Source organism: Oreochromis niloticus, linkage group LG3 (assembly GCF_001858045.2).
Source record: "Oreochromis niloticus isolate F11D_XX linkage group LG3, O_niloticus_UMD_NMBU, whole genome shotgun sequence".
In the NCBI taxonomy this organism is placed as follows: domain Eukaryota; kingdom Metazoa; phylum Chordata; class Actinopteri; order Cichliformes; family Cichlidae; genus Oreochromis; species Oreochromis niloticus.
Window position 1 is genome coordinate 56268861 of NC_031967.2, and position 19208 is coordinate 56288068.

General features: G+C 39.6%; 1 long non-coding RNA gene across 1 annotated transcript; it reads right to left on the reverse strand.

Moving 5' to 3' along the window:
* On the reverse strand, nucleotides 1-13050 carry LOC109201177 (uncharacterized). The gene is made up of 5 exons (XR_002061188.2): nucleotides 13009-13050; nucleotides 12740-12922; nucleotides 3032-3118; nucleotides 2440-2526; nucleotides 1-759 (listed from the first exon to the last, which is right to left on the reverse strand). It is a non-coding gene; the product is annotated as an uncharacterized LOC109201177 (long non-coding RNA).
* Nucleotides 13051-19208: the final 6158 nt, after the last annotated feature.

Below are 19208 nucleotides of genomic sequence, written 5' to 3' on the forward strand. Positions count from 1 at the left end.
TGCTGGACCCTACGGTGGCCCCTAGAGACAAAGCAAATTATTTCTCAAATCTCATCATAAGCATAACTCAAAGCTTTTATTCAACACAGTGTTTCTAAAGTCAGAAAAAAGACTATTGGATAAAGTCCTTTTTCTTTTCGTGCCTCATTTTTGTGGAACAACATCCCTCAAGATATTAGGCAGGCATGCTCTGTGGAGATTTTTAAGGCTAAGTTGAAGACCCCCTTGTTCACCCTACCCTACATGTCTTAATTCTGTGCCGTTTAGTTTTTAAACTCTTATTGTTTTTAACTTTTCTTTTAAAGCTCGGCTGGACCATATGAACTGAGATCTTTTAAAACTCTTTAAGTTTTAAAAGTTTCCAGTGATGCTCATGCTGCTTTTAATCTGTGGTTATGGTTTTATTCAGATCTTAATCAGCCACAACGACTCACATTTTTCTTCAGTAATATTTGTGAAACCCACAGAACCGCACAAGAAGAACAAGTGAGACCAAAGTTTCTTACAGAGATCTGCAGAGATCACTGCTGTGGGGAGGGCAGCACCGTCCTGCCAGGTACTGATTGTTTTCCATACACTGCATTACATTACATTCAAATATTAGTTATAATATGTGTTATATGAATATGTTTAATGAGAAGATCAAACAGAATATATAAAAATCTAGTCTGAGCGCCTGTGTGGACCAGCAACAGGATTCCAGTGGTTGGACTGGTGGATTACTTCATGGGTAGATGCCATTTTGGTCAGATGGAAACTCTGAAAACACAAACACACACAGTTCAAACAATAAGAGTCCATTCACAGTTAAGATCAGTAAAGGTCATTTTTAGAACAGATCTTCAGCGAGGAAACAACAAACTCTTATTAAAGGTTTTACAGCCAAACTGTCACAAATAAGGTTTTAGTGTAAAAGAGAGTTTGGTTTGGGCTGCAGTAGATGCTGCTGCAAATGTACAGCACAGGACACTTTACCAGAGTCAGTGGATGGGAGCAGGAGGAGTGAGGGCAAGCTCTCCTCCAGCTGCAGGGACAGATGAGCAGTTCTTTAGATGTGTGCAGGTTTGTTGAGCCTGCTCTCATGGATATTTTCAAATTGCAAGTTCTTCACTAAGCTTTGCAGTAGGGCTGAGCCATGTTATACCGTTCACGGTAATACTGGTACAATGTTAGGCAATGATAAGAAAATGAAATATTGCGATAGAATACGGGTAAAACACGCATATACAGTGCTTTTTTTTTCCATTTGCACGTAGAGGCAACAGAGAATGAGAATGGGAAAAGATTGTTTAATAAAAGAGATTAAAGAGAATTAAGCAGAATTGGTTAAGAGTGAAGAATGAGTAGGCAGTGAACTCCGGCCTCCTTTTTGACAGCCTGCGGTTTTATACTTTCACCTGCCTTCACTTTAAAGCGTTTCACAAAGTTCACATGACTTCCTGTGCTCACACTGAATGCTAATGTTGGTCTCACAAACCATTAAATATGAGCATAAACCCTGAGAGCCCGGCCTGAGCTTAAGTTTTTATATTTTCATGTGCTGTTAATAACAATGAGACCATTTCATGACGATTTATCTTCAACATAATCATTCAGCAAAGCAACTTACCCACAGCCCACAGCAAGAGATTTAGTCAACTTTTTTGGTCATCATTATATAATACGAAGCATTTATAATAAACATTATTTACCTTTTCTGTGTGACGGGACTTTAGGCAACCATTTATTTTCCAGACTATGAATTATGTTTGATTTTGTTGGATTTCATTTTAAAAACTTCTTGATCAAACCATAAAGTACAGATTTTCCTTCAATTCCCAAAACAAAAAAAACACTTTATAGCAGGGGTGTCGAGCTCCAGGCCTCGAGGGCCGGTGTCCTGCAAGTTTTAGATGTGTCCTTGATCCATCACAGCTGATTTAAATGGCTAAATTAGCTCCTCAACATGTCTTGAAGTTCTCCAGAGGCCTGGTAATGAACTAATCATTTGATTCAGGTTTGATGACCGAGGGTGAGATCTAAAACCTGCAGGACACCGGCCCTCGAGGCCTGGAGTTCCCCACTCCTGCTTTAGAGTTACAATCCAAATTCTTTCAGCATCAATAAAGCGATCAGCGTGGTTGTTCACCCACATGTTACGATAAAGTTTAACATCCAGGCGTCGATGTCATAGATGATTTATGAGGTTTAGCTGAGTTACAGGTTTGCTTATAAACGATGTCCTGTCTGAAGTATTTGTGAAAAAACTAAAACATGAAGTATTTCATTAACTTAACTAAATAAACTTAATATTAGTAACAATAGGAGGTTCAGTGAAGTACATCTATCTACTATACCTGTAAAGCAATGTGGTAGCTAGCCACAGAGCTGTGGTTAGGCTAAATAACACAGGAAAGATGGACGTAGACTTGATTTCCTTTGAATAAAGAGCAGCTGTACCTCTGCGCCTGTTTGGTCTGATGTCTCTTTGTCCATGAGTGATCTTGTCTCTTCTCACTGATGAGTAGATTGTAGCTGGATCGCACTCTGCACAATAAAACACATACAGAGATCATCAGTGCAGATAGTGAAGCTTATAAAATTGCTGTCAGTATTCAGGATGTGTGTTAAAAGAAGAAGATCATGAAAAAATTTCTTAGAAACAAAAGACACTGTTGACTTTAAAGGACTTTAGATACTAGTTGTGTGTCTGAGGGAAAACACTGTTATTTTACTATTTACGTATTGCTGCATATTCACAACCGATGAATGTTTTAAGCTACAAGTACAGTAAACCTGATCTGAAAATTAAATACTACAAGTTCATGCTGTGTAATTGTGCGGTGAGTGTGAACGGCTGCATCAAGAATAGGTGAGCCTGTTTTAAACACAAACAACATTTTCACAAATTGTACATGTCCTGTGTGTAAAACCATTTACACTTAAATAAAGGACACAAGTACTTTTCTGACTACACATTCGTTCTTGTTCACATTACTGTTTTTAAGAGAACATGCTTGATTTCTTTTTACCAAGTAAAGAGCAGCTGTACCTCTGGGCCTGTTTGGTCTGATGTCTGTTGGTCGACAACTGATGTTGTCTGCTCTCACTGATAAATAGACCGTAGCTGGATCACACCCTGCACAATAAAACACATACAGAGGTCATCAGTGCAGAGTGAAGCTTATAAAAGTGCTGTCAGTATTCAGGATGTGTGTTAAAAGAAGAAGATCATGAAAAGATTTCTTAGAAACTGCCAACATGTCTCAGAAGCCCTGTGGTTGCTTCATCTGTCTCAGACAAACACCCACCTGTTGTTTCTGGTGATTCACACCAGAAGAAAACACATTTTACTGCAAAGTACCACATAGACCCACACTTTGTTACACTATATACACACTATCATCAGCACTCTGTCATACAGAAAAAGCACGTGATCCATTTAAACTTTACTAAATGATTTTCATGCAGATTTTTAATAACGTCATTGACACTGTGTCTATTTAATGGAGAAAGAGTCATTAAAGACTTCTATTCTCTTGTTATATACAAAACATTTGACCATCTATTGATTTCTTATTGAAAATACATTAAAAGACTTGTCTCATCTGTTTGTTAATAACTAATAATGTATCTTTTCACTTAGAAGTAAGAAGTAGACTTAATTTCCTTTCAATAAAGCACCTGTTTTTAGTCTGATGTCTGCTTGTTTAAAACTCATGCTGTCTCTTCTCACTGATGTGTAGATTGTACACAATGTGTTACAATAAAACACACAGAGAGAACATGACAGCATTTATGTAAAAGTTCAGTCAGTATATAGACTTTCAGCCACTTTCAGAAGCTCTGTGGTCATTTTATTTGTTACAGAGAAACACCAACCGCTTGTTTTTTGTTTCTTTTGTTGTCATTCACAATTAACAGCGGAAGAACAACCCACACTGTATAGACTATACAGACACTATCATCAACACTGTGAAGATTATCTACAGACGTGTTCAGAGGAAACAACAGGAGGAAGTAGTTGCTGAGGTTTTACATGCACAATTTAAAACACACAACACCATTAATATTGTGAAATTTGTTAAATGCTGGTTCTTACTTGGCTTTAGGTGTGAATGTAAACTTGTCTCTGTGTGTTAAAGACTGATTTCTGTCTTACATTCACCAAATGTTGAGAGTAAGAAGAATTTTGACATGCTTTAAATTAATGTTATGCACCTTTTTGCAATGGTTTAATGAAGACCTTCAACTATGCAGCAACATGTGAACAAACCAGTAGTGGATCTAGGATTTTTCTGAGTATGGGGACATCAATGGGCGACAGTATTCAAAGAGGGGCCAAGTATTAGTCCAGCATCATCCAACAGCATGTACAGTGTTCATTCTAAGTTGTATTTCCTTTTTATTTCTTTGTGTACATGCAGATTACACTTGACTGTAACTCCTAAATGTGGCCAAATGTTTTGCTCCAAATGTTCCTTGTTGCCTATTTTTTGGTTTTACTGCATATAATCACTTTGAAAATATGCTCCGGTTGACATTTAACTCCAGAAAACCAGTAATCGACATATGAACATTATCTGAGCAAACGACTTATCCTTCTGAAGTAAAACAGTGAAAGTTTACAGCACTTTTAACAAATAGATAGACAAGTGTTTTGCAGTTTGCCACATTTTGCCATCGTCTGTCAGATTAAAAAAAAAATTTAGGTACTGAACAGCAGAAAGGATTGAACTTCCCAAATGGATGTTTATACGTTGGAAAATACAGACACGGTAAGTTCGATTTTACGTTATATTTCATGGAACGCTGTACATCTTTGTGGTCTGTTTTTACGGCTGGTTTGGTGAATTTTGGTCAGAGTGGGATGAAACTTGCAGTTTTGGAATCTGTGAGATCTCAGCTTTTGAGTGATGCTTTGTTAAGTGGATGAGTACAACTCATCCACTTAACACACTGTATACTGCAATAGCTACACCTATACATGCTCTTCTTTCTTATTCAGCTACTTATCAATAAGTGACTTATATATATATATATATATATATATATATATATATATACATATGTATATATATATATATATATATTGTGCTATTTCTTACTTAGTGTATTGTTGTCTTGTTACTGTTTGTACTGGAGCACTGTAACCAAAATAATTTCCCCTAGGTATCAATAAAGTATTCTGATTCTGATCAGCTGAGGCTCTGCACTGACGAGACTCCGTTGTGTTTGTTTACCAACATTTTGCAAAATGACGTAACTGCTCTCTTAACTGTTTGATGTTTTGCTGTGTTTGGCAGTTGTAGAAGTGGTTTATATGAGCTTTTAGCTAAAATTTCCACACCGGGACTATATATTACAGAGCTTTTGTTACAGCCGATAAAAGAGAATCGCCCTTCTTTTGCCTGCAGTACCGTGGGTGCTGGGCCTAAAGATTTAATGTTTGTCAGACTTCAGCTACATGAGAGCTGTGGGTAAGTAGGGATTTATGACTTGTGAACGAACTCCTCAAAACATAGAGTCTAATCAGTTGTCAGTTGAAAACAATGATATTGACAATTGACAATGACACTGTGACTGTTTTCTACAGTCCCTGGTTAAAAAGCTTTCCCTGCAGGATCATTCAAATCTTCTTCGCCTGTAAGGGCCAATGAAATTTCAGCTGGGGGCTCCTCCTCTTAGTTAGTATCTGCTGCCAGATGCTGCTTCATTTATGGGTGTCTGTCATATTTATGTCTTTTTGCACTCTCACTCTCCTCCTCACAACTGCCTACTGTCTCACTCACTGACTGAGTGTGGAGCGATCCTTAAATATCAATAGCAACAATACAAGGGTTTCATGTTGCAGGATCAATCCCCATATGAAAATATCAATATCTAATGTGATTAAATTTGATTTTCATCGTAAATATGACATACAGACAAAAGTAAACTCTGCAATTAGCAGAGTTAGTCAGCGATACCCTGTTAATAGGAACTACAATCACCTTCCCCCTCATTCATGTGCGTGCTACGGCTCTGTGAGAGTGTGAGCCAATGAGAAACCCGATGCACAAAACATTAGACCACAAATACGCAATATTGACTTTGTTCACAGTTCATAACTGTGTTTACCTTCAGCATGGAAATGATGCTGTGTGCAATGTATGTGGGAAGACAGTTTAATACTGTGGCAACACAAAAAACCTTGTTTGTTTGTTTTTGTTTTTTTAAAGTGGGGAATTGGCTCTTTGCACATGGCACATCACTACTAGTAGAATCCAGATAATAACATGAACAGCTTGTTAAGTGTTACAACAAATATTTATTACCCCTGGGTGGTACTACTTGAATAGGAAATGGGCTATAGCCATTTCACAAGGTTTAAAGCTGATACAAAACAATGTTTCTATACATGCAACAGCAGCACCAAACAAAAAAAATATTAAAAGATCTACTTCATTAAATGCATTAAAAGCTAAAAAATTGTACGATAGCACGAGGAAGACAGGATAAGCACTGCAGAGAATCTATTAAAAACAAACATCATGTGTTACACTTTGAATGCACAGAGATCTACACTTCAACCCAAATGAGCAAAAATATATACAAGAAAATCTTCAATGCCCATCACTGCAGTACATGCAGAAAGCAACAAGAATAATAATAAAATAATAATAACTGTCTCCACACAGTGCCTTCACTGTCTGCAACACACCGTGATTAAACCACTCTAAAACAAAATCATTACATTAATTGGTGCTTTCTGATACAATAAAATATAACCAACCAATATAACCAACTAAACAAAATAAACAAACAATAGTAAGAAACAGTCTTTAGCTCTTTGCTGTCAAGGTAAACCAGTTTTAAACCAAGTTGCAAAGGACCTCTGCCCAGCAGAAATCCACCCCAACAAAGCAGCAGCTTGACCATCTGTCTCCAGGTTAGGGTCACAGCCCGATAAGTATCCACAAGAGGTGGCATAGTCCACTACAAGTTTCCCCACGGGCATGAAACAATGTTTTTTCATATCAAGCTGTCTTAAAAAAAATCAGAAGGCCAAATAACACTGCTTAGATCAGGTATTCACACAAGAGATGAACTAATTACCTGCACCTGTGCTTATAAAGGGGAAACCCCACCTACCAGGGCCAGTTCCCAGTCTCTGATCTCACATATTGACCCTATGAACCCTATGAACTCGGTGGTTATCACACAAAATTAACAAGTGAGGTCTGAGATGGTTTGAACATGTGCAGATGATGAATAGTGAATATGTTAGACAAAGGATTCTGAAGATACAGCCAGGCAGGAGAAAAAGAGGATGAACACAGAAGATTCGTGGATTTAGTGAAGGAGAACATTCAGAAGTTTGGTGTGTCAGAGGAGGATGTTAGGGATAGGGTAAGATGGAGACAGATGGTCAGACTTTCAACATCACTCAGAAAAATTTAGAAAATGTCCCTTCTTGAAGGTGAGTTGTAATCTCTGCTCTTTCTAAAGAAGGAAAGGATAAACAAGAATGGGAATCATGTAGGCTGAAAGCTGATTTTAGTGTACAAACACATATAGAGTAAAAGGAGGTGAGTAAAGAAAAAACTCCTCAGTCCATCATGGAAGCCCCCTATGCTGGGAGTTTCCCATGACGTACTGGGGTTTGCATAAGAACTAAGAAGGTTTCAGGTTCATCTGATCTGGCCAAAACTATAAGCTTTACCATCAAGAGTGCAAATCTCTGAATGCTCAACTTCATAGGACATCATAGATTCCTTCAAAGACTTTTTTTATGTTACCTTACATAAAAGTCATGTCAAACAGTCAGGCCTTCAACAGTTATATTTCTTCTCATTACACTGCTGTGAAAAATGAGAACTCACACAGAAGAATACATCTGACTGACTGACCACACAGCTGTGAGCTTTATAGGAAACTTGCTGAAAAATGTTTCTACTGGTCAACATGTCAGCATGTTATAAAATCTAAAACTGGCATGCAGCAGAACTGTACTGAGAGTAATTTACCAAGATTTGTCTTTATTATTTGTACAGACTAATCATTGACATTTTATTGCTTACATTCTATTACTTTTTCATAAGAGCCCTGCACTAAAACCTGTGCAGCTGTAGTGTAGCGCTGTGCGATATGACCAAAATCTCATATCCCGATATTAAGACATCTATCGTCCCGATAACGATATAAATCACAAAAATTTAACATTTTCTGTAAATTCTGTGAATGTCGGGCAGCTCGACTTGCGTGAAGTGTTTCCAGCTGGGCGTCGTATACCTGGAGTCAAGTGTTTTAACCGATGAATGAAACGATACATTTTTAGACATAAGTTGTAATGGCCGTCATTTTCTTTGTACGTATTTATTACACGGCGTGCTGCGGAGAAAAGTCTGTTCTAGCGTTTGAGTCTAAGGCTTCTTTTTTAGCACCTGACGGCTCTTTGTTGCTTTTCATCTGTAAACACTCTGCATCCTCTTTTATGTGATTCAGTTTATTTTGAAAACTCTCAACAGGATCTTGAGATTTATTGTGAAAGGTTTATGTGGAAAATAAAAAAGCGGACATGCGATGGTTTTACTGTCATTGTTGGTAATGACAACGCATAAAAACAGGCACTTGTCTGTCTCTAGTGAGGTTATATTAAGTATAAGCGAAAGAGAGAACTTTAAGAAATTAATATAGTCACTACAGTGATCATCAAAATGATGAAAAAATATTGTTGTAAATAGTTTTTTTTTCGACACCACGAAACAAACAATAGCGTAAAATGAAACGATAGATGTTTTTATATCGTCATCCGATATATATCGTTATATCGAACAGCCCTAGCTGCAGTGTCTTCATCACAAACAGGAAACGTGCTGACCAAAGGCTAAAAACCATGCATTCCAGCATGCAAAGAACAACCTTCAGGGTCAACTTAACAACTACAGCAAGAACATTTTTAGATTTTTCAACTAAGTCAACTTTTCAAAAGAAAACTACCGTTGAAACAAATTGAATCCCATATGAATATAGTAATTTGCTTATGCTGGATGTTAATGTATGTGCAAAGTATAAAAGTTTAGGTCTAGCCAATCTGTAACGCACTTTTTGGGCTTTTTGTATTGCCTTGTATCTCTTTGTGTAATCTGGCTCTCTTCTATTTTTCCAGTGTGTTTTTGCACCTTGTAGAACTGTACAGTTTAGTGTGGAAGAGGTGGGAAGTGGAGCTTAAAAGCTAAGAGGGGAAAATAAAAAGACAGTAAGAGATGCAAAAAAAAATGTGACAAATTAAGCAGCACGTCAGTAGATTATATATATTTCATTTCACACATTCCACACATAGTACAGCAGTAATTCATGTCCTATACACAAACCTTCCTTTCAATTAAAATAACACTGTATCTGAGCAGGAAGAAGAATAAATTCTTATTAACACCTGCCCCCTATCTTTAATAGTACAAATAGGCGCTTACAACCAAAATACACTCTGACACTATTCTACACAGCGCAAAACAAATGGTAAATGGCCTGTATTTGTATAGCACTTTACTTAGTCCCTAAGGACTCCAAAGCACTTTACACATTCAGTCATCCACCCGTTCACACACACTGTAGCCACAGGCACCCTGGGGCGAACTGACATAGGCAAGGCTGCCAGACACTGGCACCTCCGGGCCCTCTGACCACCACCAGTAGGCAACGGGTGAAGTGTCTTGCCCAAGGACACAACGACCAAGACTGTCCGAGTCGGGGTTCGAACCGGCAACCTTCCGATTACAAGACGAACTGCCAACTCTTGAGCCACGATCGCCCCGACAAAACAGCATAATAATAAATTAGCAATACACTAAATATCAAACTAAAGGGATAATTCTTTCTACAGTTAACTCCTGTTATTTTTATCTTCCTCATATTGGTTTATCATTTTATTCTTATAGCACATTTTAAATTGACAAACATTTGTGCAACCCTTAAGATGATCATGGAGAGAATTCCACATTCTTATACCCATGACTGTTTGACACAATAGCCTTTGTGTTGTCAATTTTATAAACAAACTAATAGTTTGTTCGCTATATTTAACATTATGCATAATTCTTAGCGCTGTCCTCTGTAATAAGTATAATGGTTTTATATTAGTCTCATGTATGTATATACATACATATATATATATATATATATATATACAAAACACCCAGCACGCCCCTGCGGGCGGTTTATCCTTCAAGCTCGGGTCCTCTACCAGAGGCCTGGGAGCTTGAGGGTCCTGCGCAGTATCTTAGCTGTTCCCAGGACTGCGCTCTTCTGGACAGAGATCTCCGATGTTGTTCCCGGGATCTGCTGGAGCCACTCGCCTAGCTTGGGAGTCACCGCACCTAGTGCTCCGATTACCACGGGGACCACCACCCTCCACATCCTCTCGAGCTCTTCTCTGAGCCCTTGGTATTTCTCCAGCTTCTCGTGTTCCTTCTTCCTGATATTGCTGTCATTCGGAACCGCTACATCGATCACTACGGCCGTCTTCTTCTGTTTGTCTACCACCACTATGTCCGGTTGGTTAGCCACCACCATTTTGTCCGTCTGCATCTGGAAGTCCCACAGGATCTTAGCTCGGTCATTCTCCACCACCCTTGGGGGCATCTCCCATTTTGACCTCAGGACTTCCAGGTTATACTTGGCACAGATGTTCCTGTACACTATGCCGGCCACTTGGTTATGGCGTTCCATGTATGCCTTGCCTGCTAGCATCTTGCACCCTGCTGTTATGTGCTGGATTGTCTCTGGGGCATCTTTACACAGCCTGCACCTGGGGTCTTGCCTGGTGTGATAGACCCCAGCCTCTATGGATCTTGTATTCAGAGCTTGTTCTTGTGCTGCCATGATCAGTGCCTCTGTGCTGTCTTTCAGTCCAGCTTTGTCCAGCCACTGGTAGGATTTCTGGATATCAGCCACCTCCTCTATCTGCCGATGGTACATACCGTGCAGGGGCCTGTCCTTACATGATGGTTCCTCGCCTTCCTCCTCTTTCTTGGGTTTCTGCTGCCTGAGGTATTCACTGAGCACTCGGTCAGTTGGGGCCATCTTCGTGATGTATTCTTGGATGTTCGTTGTCTCATCCTGGACCGTGGTGCTGACACTCACCAGTCCCCGGCCTCCTTCCTTCCGCTTAGCGTACAGCCTCAGGGTGCTGGACTTGGGGTGAAACCCTCCATGCATGGTCAGGAGCTTTCTTGTCTTTATGTCAGTGGCTTCTATCTCTTTCTTTGGCCAACTTATTATACCAGCAGGGTACCTGATCACAGGCAGGGCGTAGGTGTTGATAGTGTGAGATTATTCTGTTATCATATGTTACCTTATATCTGTAATCAAAGTAGTTGAATTATGATACTGCTGTAGATCATATTATACCCCTTAATATAGAGTGTGTGATCAGTATGTAGTTTTAGTTTGCATTATACTTCTGACTTAAAAGAGTGTGAAAATCATTAGATCTATTGGATTGACCTGCATTACTCGACACTGTTGAATGTGTTACACTGTTTCTTGACATTTCATACTGCTGAATCATGAAGAGAATGTTGGGTGCAGAGGGCCTTGTACTGATAATGGGAGAAACAGACTACATTCCATGCCCCCACCTTTACAGAGAGCAGAAAGACAGGGAGCCGAGGTCATAACTTAGGCGCCGTGTGAGAGAAAGAATGTGAATGTTTAGGCTTTTACGACTAGGTGGGGGCCACTAGAGAGTATAAAAGGCTGAGTAACCCGTCACCATTTTGAGACTTGCTGTGACCCTCTGCAGGCAGGTCTCCCCATCATGATGGTTCTTATGCTCTTAAGTGTTGAATTATATGGAAATAAAATATTGTTGATTGAGCATTTATACACCGAGTATTGTCCTTCCTTCAGCCCAAAGATTAAAAGAATTGGGAGATCTTAACAATAGCCCGGAACTTGTTCTTACTGTTCAGCTGATTCTTCAGGACTTGTCTGACCCTCTGCAGGTACTTGGTGGTTGCAGCTTTCCTATCGGCTTTTTCATGGTTCCCATTTGCCTGTGGGATCCCCAAGTAGTTGTAGCTGCCCTCAGTGTCTGCAATGTTGACTTCTGGTAGTTCAATCCAGTCGGTTCTGACTACTTTCCGTAGTCAGTATCTGTATCCAGTCTTGTCAATGATCTCACTGAGGGCGTTCAGGCCTATGCAGAACAGCAGTGGGGACAGAGCATCCCCTTGGTAGATCTCGCACATGATGGTGACTTGTGCTATGGGCTTGAAGTTGGCCTCTAGTGTAGTCCTCCACATCCCCATTGAGTTCCTGATGAAAGCTCTAAGGCCCCTGTTGATCTTGTATAGGTCTAGGGATTCCAGGATCCAGGTGTGGGACATCGAGTCATAGGCCTTCTTGTAATCAATCCAGGCAGTGCACAGACAGTCAAAATTCACTGCTTGCATGAAAATCTTTAATCTTAAACCAAGTCTTAGCCTTAAAACAGTCATTTTAATATTTTTTTAAACTCACATATAAGCACATTGTACATCTAGAAACAGACATAAAACACTATCGCTGACCAATTTGAAAGGCTGTTATCAGTGATGTGATATGTTGAGGTCACTGGATGTAATGTTATCTTCACCTTTCCCCCCCAAATGTACCAAAAGTTTTGATGAGGACTTAATTCAAGACAACAGTTGTTTTTATTTACAAACACCTTGTTTATAAATAATATGATAATGAAATTTCCATAATGTTAGAAAGTAATAATTCTGAGTCTTACCTTCAGGTTTCCTCTGAAAATGCTGTCTAAGAACCAGTAACACCAGTAGAACCAAAACACAGACTGCTCCAACAGGAAATAACACACAGCGAAGGAACGAGGAATAAGCAGGAGTGTTTGTAGTAATAGAGGCTGATGTAGGTGGAGGTGTGGATGTAGGTGGAGGTGAGGTGGTGTGTTTGTCTAAAATAAAGCAAACACAGTCATTAAGTTGTCGTCACATTGTGAATGTTGAAAGCTGCAGAAACACAGACAGGTGAGTGTGTCACCTGTGACAGTGATCCAGCTGGATGGAGACTCTCCATGACCGCTGATGTCACACTTGTAGAGGCCTTCATCAGACCTGGAAACATGCTGGATGGTCATGTGACCTGTAGGCTGCTTCCTGATGAGGGAGCCATCTTTATAGAAAGCAGCTGGGAGGTTGGAGGGAGTGGTCTTTGTTTTACAGAGCAGAGTGACGTCATCTCCCTCCATCACAGGGAGGACAGGACTCTGCAGGATCACTGATCCACCTTGTCAATGGAGAATTGTACTTAGTAGTCAGTATAAGCTTTTAATGATATAAGTTTGCATATGATAGAATACTGTATGTTGACCTTTTGATGACTTAGACTGTTGTCCACTACAAGACTGTTTTATAAATTCTTTCTCACAGCTGAATAAGCTGTTATTATTTCACTCCTGCCAGGAAGAGGAAGAGCTGGACACTCTTATCTGCGCTCCCTAACAAGAAGAGAGGCTGCGTCCTTCTGAATCTCACAACACACACACATACACCTAAACCACTCTTATCTTCACTCCCTACGCACTTTCCTCTGCCTATGAATAGACGTATTCACTGTTGTATTATTTTTGTATATAAATAAAGACAAGTGCAAGAACAGAGCGCTGATCACAGGGCCCCCACTCTGTTGTGAGCGTTCTGTGACCGCCCTTGCAAGTAAAGATCTACAGTGTGTGTCTCTTCACTCTTAGACTCTCAGCTGAAGAAGTGTCATTTAGAATAAATCTCTTGACATTTATTTTGGTCCTCCGAGCCGGATCAGAAATATCAGAACTGTTATCTGTGACTCTGTTCCAGGATCTGGTACACTGTTTCCTGACGCCGTGGAGCCAGCACCGAAGTCTGTGCACAGCCCTTTTAGACGAGGAGGACCCGGGACGTTCGAGTCCGGGCCGGTCTGGTCCACGGCGGTGGGATTCAGTCTGACGATCCGAAACACCAGTGAGACGTCTGAGGGTGAGAGAAACACTATTTTGTAAAACGGCCACGAAGGTTTTAAGAAACGCGTAAAATAAAATGATAAAATAGGTTAAGTTCGCCAAAAGGCCAAAAGAACTAACTTTAGACCAGTTTCAGAGGTAGCTGTTAAATACTTCGTAACAAATTAGCGCGCAAATGTCTATCTGTGTGTATGTGTGTATGTGTCTAGAAGTAAGTTGATTTTACAGCACAATACGCTGCTGAACTACTTCTATTTTATTTGTTTTCTTTGCTTGAGACTCACGTACTGGTGACAAATGAGAACGGTTGAGTTTTATCTCGTAAAACTGATACCGCTTCATTTTTTAGAAGTGAAGTAGAAGGGCGTATCAGCAACCACTCTGAAGTCAAGCGTGCCAGTGACAGCCCAGCAAAATCTTTGACAATGGGGAATAAACAAGCAAAATTAACACCTGATGAGGAATATTTAGAAAAACAACAAACCGGAGCAGGTAGAATAAGTGCAAATAGGTGGAGAAATCCACAAAAAGCTAAAAACCACAGCTGGGAAGGGAAATGCAATCCCTCAGCTGTTACCCAGCTGAGAGCTGCCCTGAAACAAGAAATTACATTAACAAAAGACCCAAAGGAAAAATTAAAACGTAAGGAAGAATATAAACTTTTCCAAGCATGGGAAACTGAAGCTGAAAGGAGAACTGAAAATAAGAAAAAGAAAGAGGAAAATAAAAATCTATTTAAACGCACTTTCATTAAAGGATTACTACCACCCATTAGGTCTCATGTAGAAAAGAATTGGGTAACGCAAGATACGGGCACAGCAGATGAGGCGTTTCAATATGCTAACCATGCACAGACAGTGGTGAAAAAGAAAGAGAAGGTCTCAGTTTTGCCCTCGACGCTGACACTGTTCTCACAGCTTTCAGTGGAGGCTACAGGGGAGGTTTCAGAGGCCAAAAGAGAGGGAGAGGAATGCGTAGGGGAAGAGCAAGAGGTAGAGACAGGCCTACCACCAAGCAGTGGTTTTAGTACTACATGCTGGAGGTGTGGAAAAGAGGGACATTTTGCACGTGACTGTAAGAAACAAAGAAGCAGTTCAGACTAGGAAGAACTTAATAATCCCTCGTCAAGTAAAAAATTAGAGATCCAAGTATAAGTTTAAAAAGGGCTGGAAACAGACCCAACTGAATACATATAAATGCAAGAGGAATAAAGTTAAATAAAACAACTGTAATGTATTCAAATTGATAAAAGCAAGGATAACAACCTGTAAACTGGTATGAACAATGAAACATAGTTAGGATGGAGACCGTGCCGAGACTGAATAGAATGAAAGAAAATACATAACTCACACAAACACATATTAAATGAAATAGAGAGATGCATAAGGTATATTAAGGTTGTGTCATTGTTCAGCCAAGGAAAATGTGTGAAAAGGAAAATGTCTCCAGCTTGGGAAGGGGTGAGACTGCAGCTCACCCTCAGCCCTTGGTGGACACAAATAAAATATAAATAAAATATTGTAATATATTATTGCTGTTATATAAAAAGATAATAACATTAATAATGAAATAATATTAATATGAAGAGGCACCTCAGTCAGTTATGATGTGAGGTGGATAATTGTTAGAAGTAATCTGCATCAAGCTTAAGGTTGCTCAAATTCAGTATAATGACATATGAGATGAAGAAAATAAAGAAAATATGTAAACTACTTAAGTGCATAGATGCACTTGACCTGCTCGAAAACCTGTCATCCTAGATGAGACATTGCTGAAATATAGAGCACACCTATACTAACACCTAAAAACCCTGTATACAACAGCTAAAGCTACACAATTGAGAAGCTGAATTAAATATATGGTCACTGCTAAGCTGATGAGCAGGTTACACATTTTTTTTTTTTAGAGCAGGAGCTGCATAAGAACACATCAGAGGGAGGGAAACAGCTATTAAAGCTCAAACATGAAGCTGTCTGTGGGCTCAGTTTTTTCCCCTCACGCTTCTGATTTGTCTTTGGCAGCAGCCTTTTTGCATCCTGACTCGTGTGTAAAGCGTTCAAGCCATCGGTAACTTGTTTTTTGTTTTGTTTTGTTTTTTGTTTTGTTGGGTTGAAAACTGAATAAATTTGTGATCATACTTGTGGATCACAGTGACACATAATGATTAGGCATATGATTTACTAATGCAGATGTAATAACTTTATTCTAAAATTCAAGGAGAACAAACAAGAACAACATCTTCAGTTGTGTATTGTTGTTGTTCTCTGTGCAGTGTGCTGAGTTTTGTTTTTGTTTCTTTTGTTTTTTGAAATGTTGCTTGAGTGATGAGTACTGTAACTTCTGTTCAGAGCCAGCTGAGAGCTGGGTTGTCTGTTTTGTTTTAAGGTGACAAGCCAGAAAAGTTAAAACTTAGTTTCTTGTTTTGAAAAGAAAAAAGGGGAAAAAAGGGAGGTTTTGTGTTTCTCAGCCAAGAACAACTACAATTTCATTTTATGTTTTTGAGAAAGGAGAATTTAAAATAATAGTAATAATAATAATAAAACAAAGAGTGATGTTTTGTTTAAGTGGTGAAGACAGCTAATACTGCAAAATACCATTTAGTGCATGATCTGCGAGCAATAAATGAAATCATCTTATTTATCTTTAAATAAACTCCAATTATGGAGACCTGAAGTCACATGCTTAGGGCACACTCTCAGGTGAAGGCAGAAAGCTACTAAACAAAGAAAAGAAGCTATACAAAATGCGCCACAGCCACAAAACTAAGTATTCACATTCTTTCTGACTCTTTGTGAGCCTGAGTTATGACCTTGGCTCCCTGTTTTTCTGCTTCCACCAAGGGTGGGGGTGACGCTCCCGTGGCATGTGCCCTGTTCTCTTTACTATCACAAAGAAAAAAAAAAGAGAGAGGCCCCTACTCTCTGAATACAATATTCTTTTCATAACTCGGCAGTATGAAATGTCATGAAACAGTGTAACTCACTCACAGTAAATCAGCAGTATAGGATAATACAAACCTATCTAATAAATCTAATGATTTTCACATTCTTTTAACTCAGAAGTATGATGTGGCCTACAGCAGTATCATGATTCACTCATTTTGATTACAGGTATAATGTAATATAATCTCACAACTGCTACAAGCACATTTGCCTTTCTTAACACACGCGAGTGAAAGGCAACTGTTGAGAAAATGCTCTTTTGGGTGAGACAGTCCCAGAGGCCTTGCATGCAAGCTACTAATACACATACATGCAATGAAGGACAGCTTACACTACAGCACACACTATACATGCGCATATATCTCTCATTAGTGTTAAAACAGGGAAAACTTAATAGTTTTGTTATCAAATGCTGAAGTTTACCCACTACTAACAAATAAACTCTCTGGGTTGCAGGACAACAACTTCAAAAAGAACGAGACTGGTATGACCAACCAGTGATGAAACAACAAATTTAGTGGTTAAGAGTCAAATGGTGAGATGTTTTCTGCTGATTGAATCATACAAGTGATTACTGAAGGAAGGAAAATTCCTTTTTTGTGCTTTTAAACGTGATCTTACGAATTTTAATATCTACCTGTGTTGTCCTGTCAACTTGGTGGGTTATGAGTTAATTATATTGTGAGGAAAAACAAAAAAGGGGGAGAGAAGGCTGACACAGGGCCTGGCCCGGTGTTTCTCCCCTCTCTGAATAACACAGCCAATACAACATCATTTTCCTGTTCGTCTGTTTTTGTTTTGTTTTTGTTTTTTCTCTTTATGTTTAATTACAGGCTGCTTTGCTGGTCCTGAAAGCCGAAGCTGACCTGGACTCCTGCTCTCCCCTCTACCATCTCTGACCCTGACCCTGACCAAATGCTGCAGCAGCTGGACCCATAACAACAATCTAAAAATGTCAACAGTGCTACAGGAAAGCGATCTCATGCAGCAGAAACAGAGAGCGTTAAATCCAAGGCCTGTTTCACTACACGGGGGAGATTTCCAGACAGCTTCAGCTGACAGAGCTGTGACGAGACGCCCATTAAGCCCGAATGAAAAGTAAGGCTGAGCAAAAGAATGCTGACCTTGATAACTATGCATTAACACTGTACAGGACAGTGATGGACCAACACGGATGATCGGGCAGCAGAAGAAAGGGCGTGCCAGAGACAGGAGGAGCAACTGAGGTCAAAAGGCACCTCAGAATGGACAAAACACAGAAGAAGATGCAGGTTTCACCTGCGGTGAGCATGGACAGTGGAGACAGGACTGCTCCAATTGGGGCCAGGACCAGGACAGACTGAACTATGAGCAGCAGCAGCAATGGTCGCAACCGGACTGAAAAGGAGGAGGGCAGGACCCCAGGACACGCTTCAGGCCGTGGTTTACCCAAAACACCAGAACAGGAAAGTGATAAACACACCAACATACACAAACATACACATCTACACACACTGACTCAGAATGAAGAGAAACACACACCTGAACAGACGTGCACTTGTTGATTGAGTGAGAAATGACACACACACACATCAGACAATGTACACTCATCAAACATGACTGATGCCCTGAACGCCTTGAGACAGATCCAGCAGGCCCAAAATCAGGCCTATGTAAATAATACAAGTGACTGCTAAAAAGACTACTACTGCCTTTTCACTGTGCAATACTTTTTGTTAAAAACCAACTGTGCAATAGACTTCAATACTTGAAATACTTGAAATACTTGAAATACTTGCAATTCCTTTGTATTCTTATTCTTATTTATTCTAGTTATCCCTTTTTGTATTTTTACTTTTATTTTGTGTCTTTGTAACATGTATCCTGCCATGTCTAAAACTCATGATTAACCGTATAATTGTTTCCACTGTTGCTGCATACATAGCCGTGACAAATGATGATGATGATGACCCCGACCTGTTGGAACATGAAGACTTTGTGTGATTAATGATGATGTGACAGAAAATGTACAACAAGATGTTACATACTGATATCTCACTTCAAAGTTATACTGACAACAGGAGGGAATGTCAATGGAGAATTGTACTTAGTAGTCAGTATAAGCTTTTAATGATATAAGTTTGCATATGATAGAATACTGTATGTTGACCTTTTGATGACTTAGACTGTTGTCCACTACAGGACTGTTTTATAAATTCTTTCTCACAGCTGAATAAGCTGTTATTATTTCACTCCTGCCAGGAAGAGGAGAGCTGGACACTCTTATCTGACGCTCCCTAACAAGAAGAGGGGCTGCGTCC